Genomic DNA, 26,471 nt, shown 5'->3' on the forward strand with positions numbered 1-26,471 from the left:
GCGCAGTTCACTCTGGGGATCGTCCTTGGCTTCTCTAAGGAGATTTAGAATCTTTCTTTGTGGCTCTCCAGCCATGTTCCACTTTTAATGGCGTTTACTACTTGTATCGATGGATTTCAAACAAGACCGCGAGCTGCTAAAGGGCCCAAAAATGTATTGCCTCGTTCATGCCCCGCCCCGACCTCCCAGTGCCCGGCACAGTGCAGAGCACTCATTAAGTAGTTGCTCAATAAATGTTTGCTGAAGAAACGAAGGGATGAGAGGAAGTGTATGGTTGCAAGAAGATTTCCTTTTAAGGAACAAAACCTCAGCTGCCCGGGCATGGAATACCGCCTTCAGGAGAGTATTTACGTTCCGGATCGAGGCAGCCGTGGAAGAGAAATGCGGCTCCCAGGGGGAACCGCGGGGAGGCAGGCAGGTGAAATGCAATTACCCCAGCTGGCCCTGCGCCAAGCACCCTCCTCGCGGCAGCCAGGCCAGGGCCAAACACAAATGGGTCCGACCTTCATCTCGCATCGCTTCTGAAGAGCTGCTCCTGCAGCGGCCCCGAGCCCCCTAACAGCTTGTGGGGCCCGGGGTCGGTCTCACCCGCGGGGAAGGGGCCGCGGAGCCCGGTGACCCTGCTCAGCTGAGCCGGCTGCTTGGCTCTCGGCCGCCTTTCGTCTAAACACACAGCCGGCGATCTGCCACTCTTTTCGGCCGCAGGCTGCGTTCCTTCCAGCCAAGTTAGCAACATGTTAGCCTGTGAGGCCACAAGACCCCGGCCTGTAACAGTAGCTGCACCTCAAGTTACTGGCAGAGTGTGTGTGTGTGTGTGTGTGTGTGTGCCTAAAAAACAATAACCCCCTACTCTAACTACCAGGTAACACACGCACAAATGCACAACATCGAAAAGCCTTTTTGCAGCTGATCCTAAATCCTTTCTGGAGAAAGGGGCAGGTTACACAAAAAGTGGCTGAGCTGGGATTTAAACTGCAGGGTCTGAGCTCTGAGACCCCACCCAGCCTTTGGGGCAGAGGGTCCATCTGGGAGGGGGAGTAGCCGAGGCCCCCAAGCGCAGCCGGGACTCCCCGGCCCAGGCTTTTAATATAAAACCACAGCGCCTTGGCACGTCCACAAGGAAACGACCTCGGGGGTGGCCACAGGAGGCAGGCGGGAGAATGGAACGAGGGTAAAGAATGAGGCGCGTCCTTGATACAAAGCAATCTCACGTGGAGCCCCTATTGCGCCTCTCGACCATTCTCCAGACAAGATTTTATGCCCAGGGCAGAGACTTTCCCCTGAACAGCAATATTCCTGTATGTTCTACTTTTCATTTCCTCGAGCCTCCCTCCAAAGGTCTCCAAGCAATTTACAAACTCTGGGTTGTGTTTGCAATTCGGACTCTTAAAGTTTATCTGTCTCCCTCTCCCCTCTCACTTTGCCTTTGTCTTTTATGATTGTGATTGAGAGAGGAAGAGTTGGGAGACCCAGGCTCATGAATGTATATGAAGCCATTACAGCTGCTGGGTGGGATGCATGCGCAGGCACTCCTTTTAAAATGGTTATCTCTGCATCACCAGGGCTGCTTGGGAGCTTTTCCCTCCAATTGCACAGATTCATTATTTACTCTTTTACTGCCTCTATTTACAAGTCTGCTGGACCCTCTGGGAGGCCCTGGCTGGGCCTGGGAGCTCTGGTAATGAAGCCTGGCTCTCTCCACTGGATAGATCTCCCACTGCTGCTGCTGGGGAGAGGGGAGGGGCTTGGGGGGGAGGGTGTGCCCACTTCTCTCCCGGAAGGTCGCCCCACGGAGGACAGAGGATGTTAAATTGCGCTCTGTGGACTCCTGGAATCCCGAGGAGGCTGCCAAGAGTTCTAGGAAACAGCAATAATAAAATCGGCCATGGGCATTCTTTTATTTTTCAAGGCACTATGATTTTGATTTGGTTGGTAAACTTTTTCTAGGGTTAAAATGTGTATCTAGTACAAGTGGACTGAACTCCCCGCAGCTTGTTTTAAGAGTTAACCACAGCGCAGCCGGTGTGACCCAGTGGTTGAGTGTCACCTGCTTGATTCCTGGTCAGGGCACATGCCCAGGTTACAGGCTTGATTCCTAGGAGGGGGTATGCAGGAGGAGGCTAATCGATGATGTTTCTTTCTCACAGATATTTCTCTCTATCCCTTTCCCTTCCCCTCTCTCTAAAAACCAATAAGAACATACAGTGGGGCCTTGACTTATGAGTTTAATTCGTTCCGAGACCGAGCTCATTAAGGAGCTCGTTAACTCAAATTATCAACTCAATGCAAAAAATCAGCCGAGAGACAGCTGGTATCTCAAAAAACTCATTAGTCAGGACACTCGTAATTCAAGGCCCCACTGTATTTTAAAAAAAGAGTTAACCACAGGTGTAGATCCAGCATGTATGGAGGAGCTGGGGATGTTCTGTGGTGGTGATGTGTCCTCAGTGGATGTGTCACGTGACTAGGATGTCGGCTCCAGGAGGAAGAGCCCCTGACAATAGACGGCACCTCAGTCAGTGTCTGTTGAGTGAACGAACAGAGTGCTCTGGCTGCTCTGTCTCCTGAGGGGCCTACCTGCAGGCTTCACCCTGCTCCAGGTCTCGTGCCCATTTTGAACAGGGGAGATCTTTCATCAGCGGCTCTGCTGCAGGTGCCTCACATGATTAGAATCAGGACCCCCAGGCCTGACTGGGACCAGGTGACCCCACCGTGTCCATTGGCCGGCACCATCATTGCTTCCCAAGTTTCCTTTGCTGCGAAGACTTGATCTCGGAGGAATTCCTGGGTGCTCGGCTCAGCTATGACCCTATGTCTTCCTCCTCCCCTCCTGGTGGCCCAGGTCCCTGCTCGCTAGTCCTCCTGATTCCAGGGCAGAAACTTCCAGGTCCTGTCGCCCTTGAGTTTTCTGCAGGTAAAGGCCTATTCTCCTAACTGAGTCCTGGCTGCCAGCGGAGATGACGAGTTCTCTGGGACCAAAAGCTTTGTAGCCTAGCTGTTCCCTGCGATGGGCTTCTCCAGCCAGACCGGCTCCCAGCGGGCTGAGCACCTCAGAGCGGGGGTGAGGCTGTCAGGGTTAGACTCAGTTTCTCTTCTCGGGAAACCCATAATGCTCCAGTCCCCCAACCTCCAATCTCCCCAGAAAGGTCAAGGTTCTCAAATTAGAGTTTAGAGGGAAGTCTTTACCCGCCACCCAACTGGCCAGAGAGAAGTTAAGAATAGCACAAGTGCCTCAACTAAGCAACCTGGTGACCCCTTGGAAAAATATTGGGACCCTTGGCCTGTTGCTGTCTGAGGTTGCATTTGTAACAATAGACAAAAGTATTACTAAAAAACATCTTTATTACAGTCTGCGGGGAGCAGCTACAGTGTTTTGGACAGGTTCCAGCCTTGGACCGATGAGAGGGCCCAGTCCTCTCATGGCCACGTGCAAGTCCCAGCTTGGAGGGCAGGCCCTCCCAGCACAATTATAGCCAACAGCTATAGTTGTAAGCGTGAACCTATGGTCCGAACACGTGGCCCCACATGCCTGAGTGATGTGGGCTTGATAGAGTTCAGGTGCATGTAGTTGAGTAGGATGGAAACCCACGAGAATGTTGTAAACATCTTGACCACGCCCTTACTTTGCCTCGGCTGTGAGCGTGGTCGCTGTCTCAGAGAAGCAGCGTCCCACCGAGACCCAGCTTTCATTCTCTTGTCTGTCTTTTCTAAGCCTTTCAGCCGCCCCCACTCGGGTTCACCCTTGGCCGTGATGGCGTGGCACCACAATCACTTTGGGAAAAGCACCAGAGAGAGAGAGAGAGAGAGAGAGAGAGAGAGAGAGAGAGAGAGAGAGAGAGAGAGAGAGAGAGAACCTTGCTTCTTAGAGGACTTGGCCCACTTGCTTCCATCAAGAGAGACGGGGCCCCAGCCATCCTGCTAGCTCCGTGGTGGTGGAATCAGAGCCCTGACTTCTGGTAAGGATGTGGGGGGCGTGGACCATGAGGGAGGAAACTGAGGAACCTACATGGACAGGGAACCTGGGGACGTTTCAGGGAGAGACGTGGAAGTGAACGTTAGAGGAAGCAGCTTCTGGAATCTAAACATAAAGGGTGGAAAGGAAAATGTTAAGAGGTTGCACTTGGGTTGTGATTGATGAGCGTTTCAGATTATCTGTGACTGCTGGATTAGTTTAGTTCAGTGGTTCTCAACCTTGGCTGCACATTAGAATCACCTGGGAATCTTTTTAAAATCCTGATTTCTGGGCCTCACCCTCCGGAAATTCTGTTTCTTTGTTACTAATGTTGTGGCCCCACCCCATAACAAAGAAACAGAATTTCCGGAGGATGAGGCCCAGAGATCAGGATTTTAAAAAGATTCCCAGGTGATTCTAATGTGCAGTCAAGGTTGAGAACCACTGGTTTAGTTGAATGAGACACTGCTAGAATCAAATTACTTGAGAACCAAGGATTTCATTCCACAAATACTGAGTGCCAGCTACGGGGAAACAGCAATAAACAAAAGACCAAAACCCCTTTCTCATATTGGGAGAGATCGAAAATAAGCAAGATAAGTGAACTATGTCATCTGTTGTGAAGTAGTATGATAGGAACAATAAGGCAGGAGAGGGAAGTAGGGAATTCTGAAGGCGGAACATGTTGAAAATGTTGGATTTGGTGAATCAGGGAGTCCTCCATGAGGAAGTGTCATGGGAGCAAAGATTTGATGGCTGGGAGGGGTGAGCAGGCAGGCGTCTGAGACAAGGTCCCGGGGGAGCTGGCGGAGGGCATGTTGTGCAACACCAGGGAGGCAGTGTGGTTGGAGGGCGTGAGGGACGCCGTGCGTGGTGGAGCTGAGATCAGAGGCCCCGTCATGCAGGAGTTTGTAAGCCATGATGAAGGCTTTGGCTTTTCCTCTGGAGAGCTCTGGGCAGAGGAGCGGGAAGTGTGCCTTGTGGTAAAATGGAAGGGGAGACAGATATAAGGAGAATAGTTAAGAGCTACGACAAAAATCCAGGTGACCAATAAAGATGATGGCAGTGAACACAGTGGGACGGGTATGCCTTTGTTAGCACCACACACCCATTTGATAATTATTTAATTGAATAAATAATTTAATAAATGGGTTAATAACTGTTGAGCCTTCACAGAGATTACAATCTTAAATGGAAGTAATTAATTATCATAAACACATCCAGCTCCAGAATGCTAGGCGTCTAAGGAACCAGTGAATATAGCATTGGGAAGGGAGAAATGCCTTATAACTTGTAATGGATGTTAAAAAACAAAGTCCTCTACCAATCTTCATCGCTTTGTGAGTTATATATGCGACTGCAGCTGGTACCAGCTAAATTTAGCAATTGCCCCTGCAATACACATATGTTGCCACCAGGTGGCAGGAGAAAACTGATGCATTCAAGAAGAAGAAAAAAAATGTTTTGGGAGATAGTAATACATTCTGGTTGTTAAAAGCCGCCAACTCTTTAGTGATTATTAAATAAACAACAAAGCCTACTTATAAATCACAGCAGCCTTGAGTAAACCAAGTATAAATGCTCTAATACACTGTGTTTCGAACAGTTTTATTAGGGTATGGTGATCATTTTCTAGATAGTCTTACCCCAAACCCCAAATATATATAATAGGTAAAAGTGGCAATACTTTTTCTGAAGGAGGGCAGGGACACTGGGAGTCTTTTCCTTCCTCCTCCTCTACTTTTGAGTCACCCCTTCTGAACCTCAGGTCTCCGTGGGATAGAGTTTTAAGCCACTATTCTGATAACTATATTTTCTCAACATCCTCTTCAAATATTCTTTTATCATTATGAAAAATATCTATTACTTTAAAAAATAATGCATTTTAAAGTTTATGTAAAATATTAATATAGCCCTGGCTGGTGTTGCTCAGTGGTTGGAGCATTGTCCCATACACAGAAGTCATGGGTTTGATTCCCAGTCAGGGTGGGTACAGGAGGCAACCAGTTGATATTTTTCTCTCACATCAATGTTTCTCTCTCTCCCTCTCCTTTCCTCTCTCTAAAATCAATGAGAAAGCATGTCCCTGGTGAGGATTAAAAAACCAAACAGCCCTAGCTGGTTTGGCTCAGTGGATAGAGCATTGGCCTGTGGACTGAAGAGTCCCGGGTTTGATTCCAGTCAAGGGCACATGCCAGGTTATGGGTTGAATCCCCAGGAGGGGACGTGCAGGAGGCAGCCGATCAATGATTCTCTCTCATCATTGATGTTTCTATCTCTCTTTCCCCTCTCCCTTCCTCTCTGAAATCAATTAAAAATATGTATAAAAAAGCCCAAACAAAATATTAATATATTTATAGAAAGTGTATATAATTATAAAATATAAACGACAAAATTTATATAATTTATAGAATATATAAGCATATGTAATTTTATAGACTCCATATAGAATATATGCTATCTAAGTAAGCATTTTAAAAATTTAGAATAAAAACATATTATTTTAAGGCACTTAAGAAAAGTTCCTTAAAAGAATATTTGTAACATTCTCAGCTGCTCTCCACTTCTTAACTCTTGGAAATCCTCTACCAGCTTTCTGTTCAGGTGGCAGACTGAGGAACACCGTCAACCTCTGTCACTCTTAAAAGTATCACCATGCATAAGTTAATTAAATGTAAAGAAGTATTATAATAAATCAGTTCATTAAGAAGAATTCAGTGTCACACATTAGAGGATCGAGTAAGAAGGCAGATTGGGCTTAAACTGTGGACAAGCCAGAGTGCAGAGGGCAGGGGCGGGTCTGCCCTGGCAGAAATCAGCAGATGGAGGGAAAGCGGGCTTTCCTGGGAGGGAGGGCGCCTCCTCGCCTCCCAAACTCACCCAAACTCACCCGCAGGGAGAATCGCAGAGTGAAAGACGGAGGCGTGGCCAACTGCAGGAGTGACCTGGAGACAATGAACGAAAGGCCTGTAGGGTGGCTGCCCTGTTTAACTTCTCAAACTTCTCTCCTTATTCTTCCCCTCCAATCCTCCTGAACAATAAGTGTGCTTTCCATCTAAGGCTGCAGGAAGAAAAATATTTTCTCAAGAAATCTGTATGCAAGAAGCTAGTCCCCATAAAAGGGGCTGTTGTAATCCAGAATACAGTCTTATTTTTAAAAAAATATATTTTATTGATTTTTTACAGAGAGGAGGGGAGAGGGATAGAGAGTTAGAAACATCGATGAGAGAGAATCATCGATCAGCTGCCTCCTGCACACTCCCCACTGGGGATGTGCCTGCAACAAGGTACATGCCCTTGACTGGAATCGAACCCAGGACCCTTCAGTCCTCAGGCTGACATGCTCTCCACTGAGCCAAACCCGTCAGAGCAAGAATACAGTCTTCTTTATTCAGGCCCTGGGGGCGGCGGGCACTGGGGATGGTGCCGCCTGCGGCTCCCTGTCTCACCCCCTGAGAGATGCTGCCCAGTCAGGGCACCCACGCCTCTCACCCAGCGAGACGCTGGGAATGGCTGAGCAATACAACCCCCCTCTCCATTCATCAACCTGGACCTTTCTTCAAAAATGTGGGTGGATAATCAACCATCACCAGACTCATGAAGAGAATGAGAAGCAAAAAATGATCGTGAACTATCAGAACTGACCCCAGAGAACACAGGGACACTTCAGGGGAAAGAGAACTTCCGAAGGATTATTAAAGATGTGAATTAGTCACCACGACAGTGTTCTCATCAAATGACAGGAGTGTATTAGGATAAAGAGGCAATCAGCGAATAAAGAAAATCCCAAGGAGATTTACCAATACGATTCTTCAATGGAGGTGGCCAGGGTGCGCAGCTGTGGGGGCGTAGCTGTGTGAATGGAGCTCTCGGATGGTGTGGTGCGTAGCTGTGTGACCTCGTGGGACGGTTGAGTTTGGAGGTCAGGCACCTGGGTTCCAGGCAGATGAGGCCACAGCTGGGGAGATGGTTTGACCCATCTGGGCCTTAGTACCCTCCGGCCCTAAAATATCATGGGTCCAGGAATGTATTCATGAAGTGCAGCCAGAGGCCTTTTCCTGTCTTTGGTTCCTATAGGCGTTAAGAGACCCCCAGGCGTGGTCCTGCCCCTCTAGGTTGCTTCATCTCTGCATGTTTCTATACCTGTTGCAACTTTTTTCTCCTGTGGGTCTGAGCCTAGGAATGTGAGGAATTGGGAGGGACCCTCTTTCCCTTCCCCTCTGCCTAGTCCGAAATTCTTTCTTGTTAATGCTACACTCCTGCATGAGTATATGTCTTCCTCATAAAGATGAGAACAGAGAAAAAGGTGTATAGAATAATTCTGTAGCACCAGAGAAGCATGGTAATGTACTGTGACTACGCAAATCCACATTCCTCTAAAATAGTTTTACGAGAAACTGAAAAAACATAAAAAAATAGAAGACTAATTTCTAATAAGATACATGTGGATATTTGCTTCTAGTAAACTGACCAGGCTGTTATGGGGAGAGACGGGAGTAAGAAAATAAAAGGATACATAGAAGTGGAAAAAAAATAATAGCAAAAATGAAATCCATACAGTAATCAAGAAAATGGAGACAGGCTACTATTAAAAAAGCAATTAATTGAGGTCGAACACAAAACTTTAGATGTTCTCAGTCTGCAGAGGAAAGGGGCAAAGATATTAAAGCAATATCAAAGGAGATGGCAGCTATAAGCAATAGAAAACAGAAATCCCCTTCAGGATTAATAGGCATAATAGGAAATAAAATAATCCAGAACACACTGAGTATAGGCAAAAAAAAAAAGGGGGGGGGCGGTGAAAAAAGGACATTTGGATTAAAATTTAAAAACCCCCAAAAGATTGCAAAGAAAAAGAAATATCCATGCAAGCATCCTGACAAGAAAGGAAAAAACCCGTTTTTGACAAATGAGCCAAAAGCAGATGATGTTAGAAGTCACAGCAACAATAATTGCCAGTAAACAATGTAGTGCCATGGTAGAACTTGCTGGAGAAGGTTGTGGATTCTATGTGAAAGGTATAGGAAGACGCTGAGATATGTCAGTTTCTGGGGAAATATACCACCCACATGATACAGCTTCACAAATTAGTCACAAGGTGTACCAGATCACTGAGACATGAATTACACTGCAGTGAGCATTGAATAATTAAACTCACTGATATAATTTAAGTAATAGTGATATAAGTATATAATTTTAAAAAGGAGAAGTTATCTAAATACTTTAATTTACATAATTCTATTGAAACTATACAAATAAATATCATAGCCTTTCAAGTGCCCATGGAATGCTTACATTCAATCAAAAATTAGTATAACTTTATAGACTTTTATAAATATCCATTATAAAGCTCATGGTAGAAAAAATATATGATTAAAGTTTTTGAGAAAAATTATTCTTTTATACCAAGGAACTAGAGAAAGAATAAAATACTAACTTTAAAAAAGTATAAATGTGGTGAATTATAAAGAAATACGTAGACTAAAAATCATTGAACTACACAATTTCATGGATTAATTATATGGTATGTGCGTCATATCTCAATAAAACTGTTATAAAGGCTAGAATATTGTGGACATTGGGGTCATACATAGACTGAATCTCCTCAATATATCCTTCATGTTTTCTTACATTTAAAAATGTTTATTTTTATACTTAGAGTTTTAAATTTCTCATTTCTCTTTTACTTGGTAATTTGATATTTTGCAGTATCTATTGCTTTATTTACAGATTTAATTCAACAGTTTTTCTCTATCCAATATTTCTTTCTCTTTTTTTTGTCTTTTTTTTTAATTGAATCTTTATTGTTCAGATTATTACATTTGCTCCTCTTTTTTCCCCCCATAATTCCCCTCCTCCCAGTTCCCGCCCCACCCTCCCCCCTCACTCCCAACCCACTGTCCTCATCCATAGGTGCACGATTTTTGTCCAGTCTCTTCCCGCATCTCCCACACCCCTTTCCCCCCCAAGAAAAGTCAGTTCATTCCCTTTCTATGTCCCTGATTCTATTATGATCACCAGATTATTTATTCACTTGATTCTTAGATTCACTTGTTGATAGATGCATATTTGTTGTTCATAATTTGTATCTTTACCTTTTTCTTCCTCTTCCTCTTCTTAAAGGATACCTTTCAGCATTTCATATAATACTGGTTTGGTGGTGATGAACTCCTTTAGCTTTTCCTTATCTGTGAAGCTCTTTATCTGACCTTCAATTCTGAATGATAGCTTTGCTGGATAAAGTAATCTTGGTTGTAGGTTCTTGGCATTCATCACTTTGAATATTTCTTGCCATTCCCTTCTGGCCTGCAAAGTTTCTGTTGAGAAATCAGCTGACAGTCGTATGGGTATGCCCTTGTAGGTAACTGAGTTTCTTTCTCTTGCTGCTTTTAAGATTCTCTCTTTGTCTTTTGCTCTTGGCATTTTAATTATGATGTGTCTTGGTGTGGTCCTCTTTGGATTCCTTTTGTTTGGGGTTCTCTGCGCTTCCTGGACCTGTAAGTCTATTTCTTTCACCAGGTGGGGGAAGTTTTCTGTCATTATTTCTTCAAATAGGTTTTCAATATCTTGCTCTCTCTCATCTTCTGGCACCCCTATAATTCTGATGTTGGTACACTTGAAGTTGTCCCAGAGGCTCCTTACACTATCTTCGTATTTTCGGATTCTTTTTTTCTTTTTTTTTTTTAAATATATTTTATTGATTTTTTTACAGAGAGGAAGAGAGAGAGATAGAGAGTTAGAAACATTGATGGGAGAGAAACATCGATCAGCTGCCTCCTGCACATCCCCTCCCGGGGATGTGCCCGCAGCCCAGGTACATGCCCTTGACCGGAATCGAACCTGGGACCCTTCAGTCCGCAAGCCGACGCTCTATCCACTGAGCCAAACCGGTTTCGGCTCGGATTCTTTTTTCATTTTGCTTTTCTGGTTGGGTGTTTTTTTCTTCTTCGCATTTCAAATCTTTGCCTTGATTCTTGCGCTCCTCTGGTCTGCTGTTGGGAGTCTGTATAGTATTCGTTATTTCAGTCCGTGTATGCTTAATTTCTAGTTGGTTCTTTATCATAACATCGAGGGTCTCATTAGATTTCTTGAGGATCTCACTACATTTATCGGCGACTTCTAGACAGTTCTTAAGAGACCTTAAAAGTGTGGTTCTGAACTCAATATCCTCCATTGACAGTTTTGTCCTGTTTCTTTGTCTCCGCATTTTTTATGCTTTCTTGGTGCACCCCCTAGTGGTCTTTGTGGGCAGTCTTGTTGTAGTTAAGCCTTGATTGTTGTCGGCAATACCGGGGGTGATTTGACCTCCAGGCTAACTGGCTATGAGAGTCAGCTGTGTCTGCAGTGGGAGAGCTTCTGTGCTGGATCCCTAGGGCGGTGCTAATCTAGCCTTTGCCTGAGGCTATCCGGCAAATGGCTCTGCACAGGGCTTGGGCGGGGCGGGTCCCCGGGGGAATCTACAGGGCGGGCCGGAGGGAGCAGTTATGGCTGCTGTCAGTTCTGTCCCTAGGGGCTCTGCCTCTCAGAGTCCCAGCAACCGCTGCAAACCTCGGAGAGAAAGCTGCCTTCAAGTTCCGACCGAAGCCAGACAGTCCCGCTTCTCCCATTTGAGTCTGGGTCCCTCGAGACTCGCCTGGATCTGGAGCTCAGAGTCTGAAACTCCCTCACGATTGAAAACAACAACCGCGCCCTTCGCCACCAGCCCGCTCTGAGCTCACTCCGCACCTGAGTATTTCACTTCAGCACTGCGCCTCCTCTGAGTCTGGGTATGATATTCTCTTCCCTCCTAGTTGTAGAATTTCCACTCAGCCAGCCTTCCTGTGGTTCTGGATGATGTCCGTTCCGTCGTTTAGTTGTTTTTTGAAGTGGTTGTTCGAGGCAGCAATCTCCAGCGTTAACCTATGTCACCATCTTGGTTTCCTATCCAATATTTCTTGATATCAAATTATTATTTCTACTTTGCTGTAGTTTCAAAGATGCAATCAATATATTCTTGAATCTTGCTGAGAAAATGCCTCAAAATTTCTCCTGCTTCTTGGAGTAAATCTATTTCATAAAAGCATTTTTTTTAAAAAAGATTTCTTCTTCTTACTCTGACCCGTATTTCATGGAAATTTGGAAGTGAAGACATCAAATGTTTGCTATAGTCACTACCTTCACCAGTCTGCTTTCTGGTCAAATTTATTTGCTAAAAAGTTTAATGTTGAATTACCTATACATAGTTGAGGAAGATTGAGACTCATAGATGTATTGGCAGGAATTCAAATTATTGCAAAAGTACTTGGAAAACTTCTGTTTTGAGAGAAAAATGCCTTATCTTGTGGTGGTAATTGCAGGAAGAGGCAAAAAGGAGGCTTTTGTCAGAAATAGTGTTAGCTAGACCCGTGGATCTAAAATGTGATTACTACCATACATCACAATGAATTCCAGATGGATTCAAGAGTTAAGAGAATGTACAGCCAGAAAGAAGACCAAAGTAGAATAGAGTTGCTATCATTTCCCCTCCCCATAGCATAATACCTTACCAAGCATTGAAGTCACAGAAAAATAATCTTAAGAAAAGGGTTCCAAGTGTGGACCTATAAAATGAAAAACTTCTGTCCAAAACCAAAAATAATCAACACTTAAAAGGCAAACATATTTTGAATGCATTTGAAATGATAACAGCAAAGTCATGGTCATAGCCCTTCATATCTGCTTGTAACCTTAGGAATGACTTTGGTCAAATTCCTCCTGACAGGCATTGCGGGGTTTTAGATCCACGCTGGCCTTGCGGCTATGTTGCTATCAGAAGGCCCTCAAGCATACTGGCCTTTGGAGGCTCTAGATCTGAATTTGGGTTTTAGCTTTATCACCTACCAGCTATGTTACTTGGGGAACTCATTCCCCTCTGAGGCTGTTTCTTGATCTGTTACATGGAGGGTGATGATAATTTCTACCTCACAAGGTTATAGTGAGAATAAGATGAGATAAAGCATTTAAAGTACCTAAAGTTGCCTGCCACATAGAAAGAGCTCAGTAGATGCTTTATTTATCCTCCTCCTCCTCATCGATCGTTACCTTCATCATCATACTCGTCATCGATCTTCATCTTCATCCATCACAATCTTCTTTTTCTTCCTCCTCCTCCCCCTCTGTCATCATCACCACCACCATTATCATCATCATCATCATCATCATCATCATCATCATCATCATCACTATGTGTGACTGAATCCTGAATCAGCCTTCCTGAGTGTCCTAAGCTTTTTGGAATATTCAAGGTGCCTTAGAGGAAGTCAACAGGTGGGTGACGTGAAAAGGAGGCCATCTTGGGCGGAACATCACATGTCCCTGCTGTTGACGTGCCCTGGCTCCTTTCTCCCCTCTGTCAGTTTCCTAGCTCGGTGCCACTCTCCCAACCCAGGCACTCCATCCCCTGGCCAATCCTGACGTGCCGGGACACTGTATGACACCTGGAAGGTACATAACTTCTCTTTCATCCAGTTTCCTTACTTGGGAATTGGAGATAATAACTCCTATGTCCTCATAGTTGTTATGAGGATTTTAAAAAGTGCATGATGCCCTGACCGGTTTGGCTCAGTGGATAGAGCGGCGGCCTGCGGACTGAAGGGTCCCGGGTTCAATTCCGGTCAGGGGCATGCACCTTGGATGCGGGCACATCCCCAGTGGGGGCTGTGTAGGAGGCAGCTGATCGATGTTTCTCACTCATCAATGTTTCTAACTCTCTATTCCTCTCCCTTCCTCTCTGTAGAAAATCAATCAAATATATATTTTAAAAAGTGCATGATTATGAAATCTAGCATAGTAGCAGACACATTGTCGGTCCTCCAAAACTCTTAATTGTCATAATGTCACATGTCTTATTGAGCCCAGGAATGCCCTTGGGCACAGTGTCTCACTGTTGTAACATCCAGGGCCTGGTCTCCCATTAAATGCAGAAGGACAGGCTGTTGCTTGGATATGGTATGCTTGACCCAGTTCTCTGAGCGCCGTGTTCGTCTATTTCTGAAATTCCTAGAGTGGTTTCTCCTCACCCGGTAGTAATAGCCTTTTGGCTTCCTGCGATAGCTTTCTTTTCCTTCTTTCTTTTCAGATGACGTATGACCACTTGTTTTTTTTTTTATACATAATTTAAAGAACCAGAGCCGACACCCCTCCCCCATGTAACAGTTGGCAAAAACACTAAAAATATGCCCAAACTTAATTTTATGTGTGTACTTTTTTTTCCTTACCCTCTAAGAAATAATAAAAAAATTATACTTGCAAAACATGTCGTGTGGGTCTTGAATCAAGTAATCAAGTGACTTCTGCCAGATGCCGCTGACAGCCACCAAGACGGTCTAGATTCCTGGGAATTACATCCCCCGTGCGGACCCCTCCAGGTGTCTGCACTTGGTGTGCCAACTGTGGGCTGGACGCAGCCCACCTGCCAGGACACAGTTCCTGGGGTTAGAAGGCAACGCTAGGACATTTTCTTTTTGTTTGTTTCAAGCAGCATATTTTATTCTCCACCGTCTGATGCTGAAGCAGACCTCTTCTGGAAAAGCAGGCCTGTTTCTAGTGCAGCCCCTCCCACCCTCGCCATATGCTTTTCCTCTCCAACTCCCATCTCTTGGGTGCCATACGGTTTGGCAGAATCTTGGCATGGGGCTCAGAGATCTGTAATTCTGTTGGGTGTGATGTCTGACCGTCCTCCCCTTGTCTGTCCAGCTCTACCCTCTGTGGCAGTTGGAGGCACACAGTGTTTCGGGTTTGATGTGTCCCTCCGGTAGTCGGAATTAATCGCCTCTCATTGATATTGACCTGCTCGCTCTGGTTTAAACACCGCCTTTTCATGTCAGGATTCTTATTGGGAAGGTGTCCTAGCATCTGCTCCCAAACGACAGTATTCCTTTGTCGCTGTAACGCAGTGGGAACTGGATTCGGGAGGAGCTGGATCCCTGCTCCCCGATGGGATGCTTGGCCTGCAAGTGGTAGTGCCTCCGTGCCGGGCACCACTGAGGAAGGGCTGCCCTTGGCTTACGTAGCACAGATGTCCTTGCATGGTCATGGCCCTCCAGGGTCGGCTGTGAGATGGTGGAAAGACCAAGGATCAGCTGGCATCGTGCTTCCCGGAGCTCTGCCTTCCTCAGCACTTCCCACTGCGTTCCTCGACATCTTCTACCCACAGGACCTCTCCTTCCTCTAGTCCTGAATCATTATGCTTGAGGACGCTCCTGTGCTCCTTCCCTATAAAAGGAATTCTGTATCTACTCCAGACCCAGGTTCCGCCAGCTAGCCACCACTCATGGGCTCTCGACTCACCCCCTAACCCACTTGTTAAAGTCTGTTTGGGGCTAACCAAATTCTGGACCTATGTACCACCAGGAGCGAGTTCAAGGAACCTATGTAGCCAGTCCTTCCTTCCTCCCCTTCCTTCCCTCTCCTTCTCCCTTCCTTCCTTCCTTCCTTCCTCCCTTCCTTCCCTCCCTCATTCCTTCCTCCCTCCCTCCCTCCCTCCCTCCCTCCCTCCCTTCCTTCCTTCCTTCTTTCCTTCCTTCCTTCATTCCTTCCTTCCTTCTTTCCCTCCAGAAACATTTACTAAACCCCTGTTCCCAGATAGGCTCTCCCCCAGGCCCTGTGTGGGAGATAGAAAAGTAAGGGGACAGTTACACTACAGTATGATGAGGACTGAATTGTCGGAAAGCATAGAATGCTATGAAAACAAAGAGGAGATGAAAACCCATTCAGGAGCTGAGCAGAGAGGAGGGGTGGCTGGGAAGCAAACTCAGGGAACGGAGCCGCTGCTATGAGGAGCCCTCTGACTCCACCCATGGACTCGTTTCTGCCTTAACTAAAGGGCGTTACTAGTGGTGCTTTCTATTCTTCAGTCCCACCTCTGGCTGGAAGCCCCTCTCGGAACCGGAACTGCAGTGAATGTGGTTGGAACCCAGGTACTCTGCCTCCTCCCTCTGGCCCCCACTTTCCTCCGGGTGATGGAATGTGCCTGGTCCCTTGTCCACTGTCTGAGACCTCCAGCTCCACGTCCAGCTCCTCTTGGCTCCCGAGTGTTTGACCTCTGAGCCTTGGACCTCCCCACTGCTGCATCAGTCTCCCCAGTAGCCAGACTGCCCAACCCAGGTATGTGGGGAGCCAGACCTCGGGAGCCGGGCTGGGGCCCCCATACTGGCCCATGCCAGCTCGACCTGAGCCAGCTTAGCCTCCCCGGACCCTTCTCTGTGGTGCCACCTTCTGGTTTCTCCTTCCAGCTCATAATTCACATTTAACCCCTGTCTCCCCCAGATCCCAGCGTGCCTTACGCCTGAGCACATCGGAAATGCAAGTGTAACTTACCTGTGTGTCCAATGGGCTGAACGAGTGAAATCCAAAAATAATTTTATTTCCCCTCCAACCACTGCTCTTTAAACCAGCTCTAACAGGAAATAGGGAACAGGGAACTCTTTTCCTATTCCCAGCTAACCTCTCAAGTTGAGATATTAACTTTTCTGGCAATTTCAGGCATCAGAAAAGACTCATCTTGGAGTATTAAAAGTTCAATTGGATTTCAATTAAAATGTCACTCTTTTACCCAACACTAAGTTTGACCACGGCTCAAGCCTTGGGGACAAAAGATGTGGTCTGTCCTTTTCCCTGCCTCACAGCTCACTCGCTGGCTCCTCTCCAGTCACCGACTGCGACTTGGAGGTGGGGGGGGGGGGGGTGTAGGGGGGTGGGGGGGTGGGGGGGGAAGGGAATCCGGGCTCCAGGGCTCCACGGTGCTGTGTGGTTCACAGGTGCTGGGAATCCAGGGAGAAAGCACAAGTGAGCAGTGGAGGTGAAGGGTGGGACGGAGAGGCATTCCATAATCCGCTAGAGGTGAGCCGAGCCTTATTTTTAAAGTCTCGGGCATGACGGTTATTGCTGTCAGTCCTGGTTGTGAATCAGAGCCAGGAACCTTTGCCCGAGGCTGCCCTCCTCCCGGTCGCTCTCATCCCGAAGATTAACAGCCGGCTCCGCAGCCGCTGCCCCTGTGGGAGGGAGTCCAGGCCCTGAAAGCACGCAGCCCAGGGAGGACTCAGAACCGTCCACTTTCGCCAGTCGCTGGGGCTCATGCCTTGGGGGCAGGAGTCTGACGAGGGGCAGGATCCCTCGGGCAGGGCGGCTTCAGCCTGGCACAGGACAGCGTGGCCAGCCTTCCCTGTCCCCGTGGGTGAGAACCAGCTTCCCTGCTCTGGGAGGCAGAGACTGACCAGCCAGGGCAGGAATGCCCCCTTCCTGGGCAGCTGGGCCAGAGGGAGCAGGCCCTCCTCTCATCTCCTACCACTGCCTCCTCCCCTTGGAGGGGCCAGGACACCTTCCCCGTCTGATGGTTGCCTTTCCAGCAGAGCCCGGCCGGATGGTTGCATGTGTCCTTCCTGGGAATCTTATGGGGAAGTGACACTTGCCCAACACAGGCCTGCCATTCCGGTTCCTCTGCAGTATCCGTATCCTTGGCTCTCTTTCCCTTGTCTGGGCACCTGGCGGCCAGGGACTCGGATAGGGTGGAACTACAGGATGGGAGGATCCAGATTCTGGACTCGGGCCCGAACAAACCGCCCCAGAGCTGCCTGGGGCTGTGAGAGCAGTAAGCAGTGCACGTTGAGAGTGCAGCGTGGTTGTCATATCTAACTCATCCATCCCCGAGACTGGAAGCTCCGCAGTGGTGACCCAAGGCCAGGGCTAGAGACAGTGGTGCCTGGGAGCTAGGAGGAGGATGGACCTGCTCCAGGTTGAGGGAGGGGAGGCGTCACCAACACTTGGGCCCGGAGCAGAGCTGATGAAACTGTTCTTTGGATAAAATGGTCTGATGTTGGCAGCACGGGTTTGGAGCCAGACTTCCTTGAGTTAGGATGGCCACTCGGCTACCGACTTGTTCCAGATGTGAAGTGAAAAGGTGCTCGTAAAAGGGCTCCATGAATCCGATGGCCTCAGGTTGGTTGACTTCGATCAGTTCCGTTGTTCATCATGTCTTCACCTTCAGTACATCTCCTTCTGCCCTGTTCTTGGGACACCCTCTCTCTGGCCCTGTGCTGATGCTGGTTGACAGGAGTGAGCAATGCCCCAAACACCCACCTGGCGGGCAGGTGGGACCAGACCTAACTCACTTGTTCAAAGAGACTCAATGGATCCCTTTCTCTTCTCTCCTCGAGGTGGGCTTCTCCCTGTCCCTGCAGTTGGGATACTTTCTGCGCCGCTCAGACAGGCAGGCGGCTTTCATGCTGCACTTTCTTTCCTGGAACCAGTTGCAGCAGGGCTTTGTTAAGGTCCGTTGTTCGCCACATGAGGGAATTGTTCAATGGTTTGGTAGTTCAGTGACTTGAGGCCCAAACTAGGAGACTCATACGGAGGGGAAGCATCTTGGAATTTGCACGTTGGGTTTGAATGGTATTTTCTTAATTTGCCTGATTTTAAGAATAACCTGGAGTGCTCGAATCAGCATCCCAGGTGATTCTAACCAGCGGGGGAGTTTAGAAAGCACTGGTTTTATACATTTTTGATACCTATATTAGGATTAATCACAAATAAAAGTCTATTTTAAAAGCTAACAAGCTCAACATATGTTATTTTAACAAACCCAGAATGTGATTTTTTTTTTGCATATCCCCTCATATACTCACACACTAAAAGTGAAACACATTTCCTAGTAGCTAAAAATATGAAATTTATCATATTTGGTTATGAGGTTAATTTAGTTTTTACTATCTTCCTGTTTATTTTCTTTTCAAAAAATTGAAAAATTTTCCTGTTTATCGTTAAGCTAGAAAAATAAAGATGAACTCCTTTGCTTCTTCAATATCCTCCCCCCTCCCCCGCCGCCCAACCCCCCAAAAAAGTTGTGAACTATTTCTTTACATCCACCATGGTGGTTAGAAGTTAGGTTATCATTTCCATGGTTTCTGGCAGTAAGGGACTTCCAAACTATTTCACTGGGGCTGATTGGGAGATTGGGATGGAAAAACAGGCACTATCCTAGGTACTTCCCCACATGTAATCTCATTTAATAGACATAGCATTTTTGCAAGGTATGATCACCATTTTGTAGGTAGGCAAATAAAGGCTCAGAATTTAGGGAATTCACCCCAGGTTACATTGCTAGTAAGTGCCGTGACTTTCTTGAAAACCTCATTAATGAGAATCACCCTTTTACCTGAAATGAATAGCTGTTAAGTCTAGAGTTGACTTTGGATGTGCTTTTTTGAGAGATTAATGATTAACCTTAGCACTGAGAATAACAGCAAGAATATTGGTAACATGCAGGGACATTTGTGCTGTAATGGAAGGAGAACAGGTTCTTACAGTCAGAAAAAAAATATACCACTTAGGAGTTATGTGACCTTGAACAAATGACTGAACTTTTTTGAAACTTAGTCTCTGAAAAATGGAGACGATAATGCACAATTCACTCCTCTGAGAGAGTTGTAAGAAGTGAGCGAGACAAAGGATTTAAAAGGTCTAAGGGTGTCTGTCACACGGTTAATGCTCAATAAAGTTGAGTTCTTCTTTTCTCCTTCTGGTCACAATTTGAATATCTACAGTTTAACCCTGTCATTATACATTTTCTTCTCAAGCTTTCCACCAACCCTTTCCTAACTGTCATAGGATCCTCAATAATAGTATTTAAGTATAACCTAATAACTAACATTTATTATGTATTTTACATGCACTGTCACCTTGAATTCTCACCAAAACATTTTTTAAAATATATTTTATTGACTTTTTACAGAGAGAAAGGGAGAGGGGTAGAGAGTTAGAAACATCGATGAGAGAGAATCATCGATCAGCTGCCTCCTGCACACCTCCCACTGGGGATGTGCCTGCAGCCAAGGTACATGCCCTTGACCAGAATCGAACCTGGGACCCTTGAGTCCGCAGGCCGATGCTCTATCCACTGAGCCAAACCAGCCAGGACTCACCACAACTTTTTGAGGAAGACATTATTATTATTATTAGAGGTCCAGTGCATGAATTTGTGCATGGGTGGGGTCCTGAGGGGGGTGGGGGTAGGGAGCTGGGACACAATTGGCCCTCTGGGCAGGTGGTGGGATGCCCTTGCTGGCCCGGGATCCGGACCCACCCACTGATGTTCGCACTGGTTGTCTGGAGCCACCTGGCAGCCGCTTTTATATCCTTTCTTCCTTGCGGAGCATCTAGGGTGGGGAAGTGGCTGACTTCTAGGAGGCCGGCGGCACTGTTTGGATCGTGCCAGTGGTGCTGGTCCACTGGTGCCTGGCCCGTTCTCTGGAGATTGGACCTGCAGGACTACTGAGGGAGTGAGTGGCTGCTGCCGGGCTGGCGGGCTGCTCAGATGGGTTGGTGGGTTGGTCAGCTGAGTGGTGCTCCCACTGTGAGAGCGCAGTGACCACCAGGGGGCAGCTCCTGTGTTGAGTGTCTGCCGCCCCCGCCCCCCCCCCCCCACACCCGCCTCCCCCGTCAGTGCGCATCATAGCGACTGGTCAACCGGTCATTTGGTCGGAATGGTCACTTAGGCTTTTATATATATAGATTATCATTTTCAGTTTATAGATGAGGAAGCAGACTGAGAGAGGGAAGTGGTTGTCTAAGGATGCCTGTGTAGTAAATGGTACAGATGACGTGAATGAGATCTGTCTTATGTTCATAACCACCATATTCTGTTGCCTCCAGAAAGATAACCACTTGCCCGTTTTTCTGAGTCTGAAGAGATGGGTCCCTGGACATAGGTTTTCCTGAGCCCAGGAATGTCAGCTTTGCTTCTGAAGGGTGGGTCAACTTGGTTCTGTATAACTGGCATCTTGTGAAAGTTAATTTTATGTCAACTTGCCCATGGGGTGCCCAGATCAACCTTTCATTTCCATAAGAGTGTTTCTGGATGCTACTAGCATTATAATCAGTGGATCTGAAACCGGACAACCAGTGGGTCTGGCTGCCTGTCACTACTTGAGCCAATTAAGCAGAGACAGGGTTGAAGCCTATATGAGCATTTATTCCAATAATGCCAGCAGAATGGGAAGCAGCCAGTCATCCACAAATATTTGCTGCCCCCCCTCCCCCTGCCAAGCCAGCTGCTTATATGGGGTATAAGGACAAAGATGACCTGGGGAAGTGGGCAAAAGGGCTAAGAATGGGTATGATTACGAACAATGTGGGCTGGGGGCCTACAAAGGGCAGGGGGCATCCAGGACTCCATTCCTTTCTCCCTGCAACAAGGTTGTTAATTTTTCCATGGTAACAGGCAGCTCCTGGGTGGGGAGGATGGACTGCATTTCCAGGTGAGCTCCCAGGAGTGCACAACTCTAGATTAGAATGTGCTTTTTCTTACTAGTAAATCAGAACAAAACAACCACAGTTAACAGAGCATGATTATATTTCTTGTAACTACTAGCTAGTCCCCAGTATTCTATTCCTGCCCCTAACAGACCTGTAAAGCAGTAATTGTCCTCCCCAGTGTGGGTGGGCACCATCCAACCCACTGAGGCCTGAGTAGAATGAAAAGGCGAAAGAAAGGGACAATTCTCTCTGCCTGACGGTTTGAGCTGAAACATCAGGATTTCACCCTCAGGCAGGGACTTAACCTTCTGTGCTCCTGGTTCTCAGGCCTTTGGTCTCAGACTGGAATTACATCACCAGCTTTCCAGGTGACTCTCCAGCTTGCGGATGACAGACTGTGGGATTCCCAGCCTCCATGATCACATGAGCTGATGCCCATTATCTATCTATCTATCTATCTATCTATCTATCTATCTATCTATCTATCTATCTAATCTCCTGTTGGTTCTGTGTCTCTGGAGAACCCTGAGCAATACATATCTAATCAGGTTAATGTCTAGTATGATGCTTAAGCTCCTATCATGATTTTCCTCGCGTTTTCTCGTGACTTTTCTAAGTGGCAGCAGTACCAATGGCAGCCGAACCGAAAACAGAGTGGATTTGATCAAGTACTTACCGTTTCTACAACTTTATCCAATGCTTCCAGAACACCCAAAGGACATGTCAGATGAGGGCTGCATCTGTGTTATTAATGCCAATGTTTTGTCACTGATGTCTTTGCATCTTTCATAAAGTTTACTTTTCCTAATGCAGCTACCTCTCAGATTCTTCAACTTTTCTTCACAACTTGTTCCAGCACCTGTACTACCTCTTCTATAGGCATCCTTGGCGTGGAGTAACAACCACTAGTGTGGATGGAACTCTTATACTCTATAAAGCACTTTCCACCGGGTAATCTCATGTTGTTCCCGCATCATCATTGCTCCTGCTGTGTCCTCTATCTGGAACGGTCTGTCAATGTTAGGTCTGACAAACTCCTATTCGTCCTCGAAGACCTACACGAAAAATCCTCCGTGGGAGGCTTCTGCCCCTCTGACAGCGTTGCTGTCCTCGAACCCGCCACACATCCGGCTTCAGGACCGTGGCTCTGGCTGTTCTCTCCGGTGGGAAGAGGCTTTGCCCAGATCCCTGAATGACTTCTCCTTTCATTCAGACCTTGCTCAGGAATCACCTCTTCCCAGAGGCCCTCATGCCTGTGCGCTTAAAAAGAAATCTTTGTAGACATTAGCCCATTATTAATGTTCACGAATATTGGTTTCAATTATACCTCCATAAAGTCAGAAAATATTGGCTTGTAAATTGCGGTAAATGTGCTGTACCAACGTAAGGTATTAATAACAGGGGAAACCGGGTGAGAAGGCATATGGGAACTCTCGGTGTTATCTTCTCGAATTTTCTATACATTTTAAACTGTCCTAAAAAATAAAGTCTTTAAAAAAAGTGCAGGTTCTTTGTGGGTGAAGAGGCTGGGCATGTGGCCCAAGAAGCTGCAAATTCACAGATTCAGGGCATCCCTATGGGTCAGTGTTTACAAACCACCGCTGGTCACATACTTCACGTTACTTGGTTGCTCCACTGCTTGGAGCTAGGCATGAGATCCTCAAAGTCGTGGAGCCTGTCTCCTAGCCTCTCAGACCCTGGCTCGGGGAAAGTGCTCCATCGTAGCCGACTGAATAATTAATATTAACGGCCAGTTCTGCATGTGTGATAGCACCCATGGAGAGCGACAGTTAAAATAATAACCCCCTGGGTTCAATTGCAACTAATCTTAATGACCGAGCACTTGCTTACAGTCACTGCTCTCTTGACTCCATCAAGAGTCAACAGAGACTTACCTTGGGCAACCCTTCAATGGCTAATGATTCCTGGTTCCCAATGACCGGTCTTTGCAAGGCAGGGGTTGCTATTTCCAGGCCTGGGGGCGTGTTGTGTTCTCTGCTGGGGGAACGGGAGTGAGGAGTGGTGAGGGGGTGAGGGTGAGCAGTCTGCAGACATTCAGGGTGCCTGCTGGGAATGGTGCAGACCTGGGAACTGAGCCAGGCCACAGCCAGGCGAACCTTCCTGCTCATTCACACTCAATGTGGCACGGGCTCCCTGCTGCCTAGCTGGATGCTTGAGCCCAGAGAAGCTCAGCGCCCAGGGAACCTGTGCGGAAAGCTCTAGAAGTGCTGTATCTCCTCACCTCCCTCCTCTCCTGGCTCCCCTGTGGTCTGGTCTCATTTCTGGTCATTTTCTTCCTAGTGTTGGCTTTGATCTTTGGCTTCAGGTCCTGATTTCTTTCTTGCTGTGGGAGCAGTGTCTCTGAGACGGAGCCTTTGCTGACAGCATTCCTCGCTTGGCACTGCCCTGGGACTGCCCATCTGCCTTTGTAGGCACCAGTCCTGGAGATTACATGGCCTAGCGAGGCAGCTTGAAGAGCAGCTTTTCAAAAGCGCTCCTAGAAGTGAAACAGCGGCAGCTGGCGCACTCTGTGCCAGGCAGTGTGCTGGGGGCCTTGCACGTATCATCCCAGGTACCGTGAAAAGAAAGTATTGTAAGTAGATCTATTTTCCAGAAGAAGAAACTGAGGGTCAAAGAGGTTCAGTTCCTTGTATCTAATAAGTGGCAGAGATGGGCTTTGCACACAGGCATTCTCACACTCTTGTCGGTTAACAGAAATATATGCAGTAACAGAGACTAAAGATGGTGATTTAAGAAAATAAATCTGAGAGGTAGCTGCATTAGAAAAAGTTTTATTTTTCTCTTTTATGAAAGTCCAAGCTAGAGTGAATGAAGGGAAAGGTGAGTGAGTACCATGAGGTGGCCAAATCTCCCCACACTCATCATTCCTATGCGGGCAGGCCATCCATCTTCTCAGCTCCTGGGCCAGCCTGAGGGCTCTCTCTGCCCCAGGACACTCTCTGCCTGGAATGAGGTAGGTTTAAGGTGCCAGGGAATGAAAGGCTCCTCCCTCCAATATCCCTATCGGTTTCTGCAGGTGTTGTTGTATGAATACCCCAGCTCCTTTGCCCCTTGGGCAGGATAACCCTGGATCACATTGTACTCTCTCCCAGTATTCCCACGGCGATTGAGCTCCAGCTGCCCATGCTGGTAATGGCTTGGTAATGTACACTTCTCGGATTCACTTTCCTACTCCCTACTGGTGTTTCCTGGAATCACCTCTACAATAAATGCGCTCAAATACTTATCTCCAAGGAAACCCAAACCAAGCACAACAGAGGTGTTCTCTGCACTCCCTCAGGGGACCCAAGTTCCTTTACCTTGTTGCTGTGCCATCTCCCTGGGGGAGGTCCTCACATGCAAGGTCAGAGCTGGCTTATCAACATGTGCGTGTCTCCTTTCTGTGAATGAAAAAGAAGTGGAGAACAAGAAGCTTCTTTCAATGACATGCCCAGGAGCAGCACACATCACTTTCCCTGCACGTCCATTGTCCAGAACCTAGTCACCTGGTCACACCTAGCTGCAAGGGAGTCCTTGCACTTAGCTTCCATTTCCAAAAGCACAAAGTGGAGAATGGCTTAGCATTAGCTACAGACACAATCCTATTTTGTCTTGTTTAAGCAAGAGAGTGGGGAAGGCGGTGGACTTGATGAACTTGAAGAGGTATCCTGGGTCCCAACTAAAGGAGGGTATTTTGCAGATGAAAAGGCTCTGGCTTCCTTCGGGGATTCTCACCAGGTATGCGATTCGATGGAGCTATGTTTTTTGAAGAGAGCCCTCTGTTGGCAGTGAGGAGTGGGTTGACGAGGCAGGACTGGTGCTTGGATTAGCAGACGGCTGACTTTTGCTGGAATCCAGCTAGGAACCAGTGGGAGCCCGGCCTGGAGGCTGGCAGTGGAGACAGATGAGCGGCTAATTCACTACAATCGGTTTAGTCAGTGTGGAGATGAGAGTTAAGGGGAGCATTGCGGGGGACTCTCCAAGGTCAAGCTGGACTCCCGGGCTCTGCATTTAGAGGGACAGAGCCCTATGGAGCCTTTCCAGCTCAGTCTAGAGCAGCGGTTCTCAACCTGTGGGTCGCAACCCCCTTGGCGGTCGAACGACCCTTTCATAGGGGTCGCCTACGACCATCCTGCATATCAGATATTTACATTATGATTCATAACAGTAGCAACATGACAGTTATGAAGTAGCAACGAAAATAATTTTATGGTTGGGTCACAACATGAGGAACTGTATTTAAAGGGCCAGAAGGTTGAGAACCACTGGTAGAGGCAGCTTATGCACGAGAGAAAGGTTACTGTGGCAGGAGCCTCATTGGCCAAATGAGTGTCCTTTGATGGTTCAATCACTCCCAGCCTCAGTTTCTTTGCCTGTGAAGCAGGCTATTTTCTTTTTCTTTTGTGGGACATTGTCCAATGAATGAAGACGGTAAGGTTCTTTGAGGGTTGATTAAATGGGAACAGTTTGATAACAAGGAAAACTCAAGGAAGACTTAGTAATTGAGACGGCTAAGGGCTACAAAAAGGTGAGGGGCACATCATACAGGGATACTTCAAAGAGGGAGCCTTAAGAGAGACGTTTATTGTATTCAGTGTGTACTTGTTGCAAAAACTCAGACTTTGATGCCTAGCATGTAAGAGCTCCACACACCTAGCTGTCTGACCCCGGGCAACTTACTCAACCTCTCTGAGCCTCAGGCACCTCACATCAGCAAAGCAGAGACCAGCATCTCTTCTACGTGTGTGGTTGTGAGCATTCAGTGAGAGTGTTAGTAGAGTGCCTACACAAAGCCTGGCACACAACCAGCTGCTTAACCAATGTGAGCTCCCTCTGCCCCTTGTCTAAGAGAAAGCAAAAGATCAGTTGACTTTGTTGGTTAAAAAAAAAAAAAGGGTTAATTCAGAGAGGCTAAATCACTCCATCTGATGTTTGGAATTCGGTCAAGGGGACCTGGTTGTTTGACTCAAATCTTTTTCCAATAGTTGTGTTGCATGGTTTCAGCATAGCCTGTATCAGAGCCACGTGTTAGGATATGAGGAGAAGAAGTCTCTGTGGCAATACAAGGCGGGAGTGATATGGTAATTTTAGAAATATAAGATAGGGGGACATGGAATCGATTAGATAACATTTCCCCCTCCCCCCTCAGGGTAATGACTCCAAAATTGAGGGGAATGGCTCCAACAGAAGGAGAGGGAGCCATAGTTGGCTGTCCATATGCCCACTTCATTTTGCAGTTCCTCCTAGCTGC

The sequence above is a fragment of the Myotis daubentonii genome, chromosome 11 (assembly GCF_963259705.1).
Source record: "Myotis daubentonii chromosome 11, mMyoDau2.1, whole genome shotgun sequence".
NCBI lineage: Eukaryota > Metazoa > Chordata > Mammalia > Chiroptera > Vespertilionidae > Myotis > Myotis daubentonii.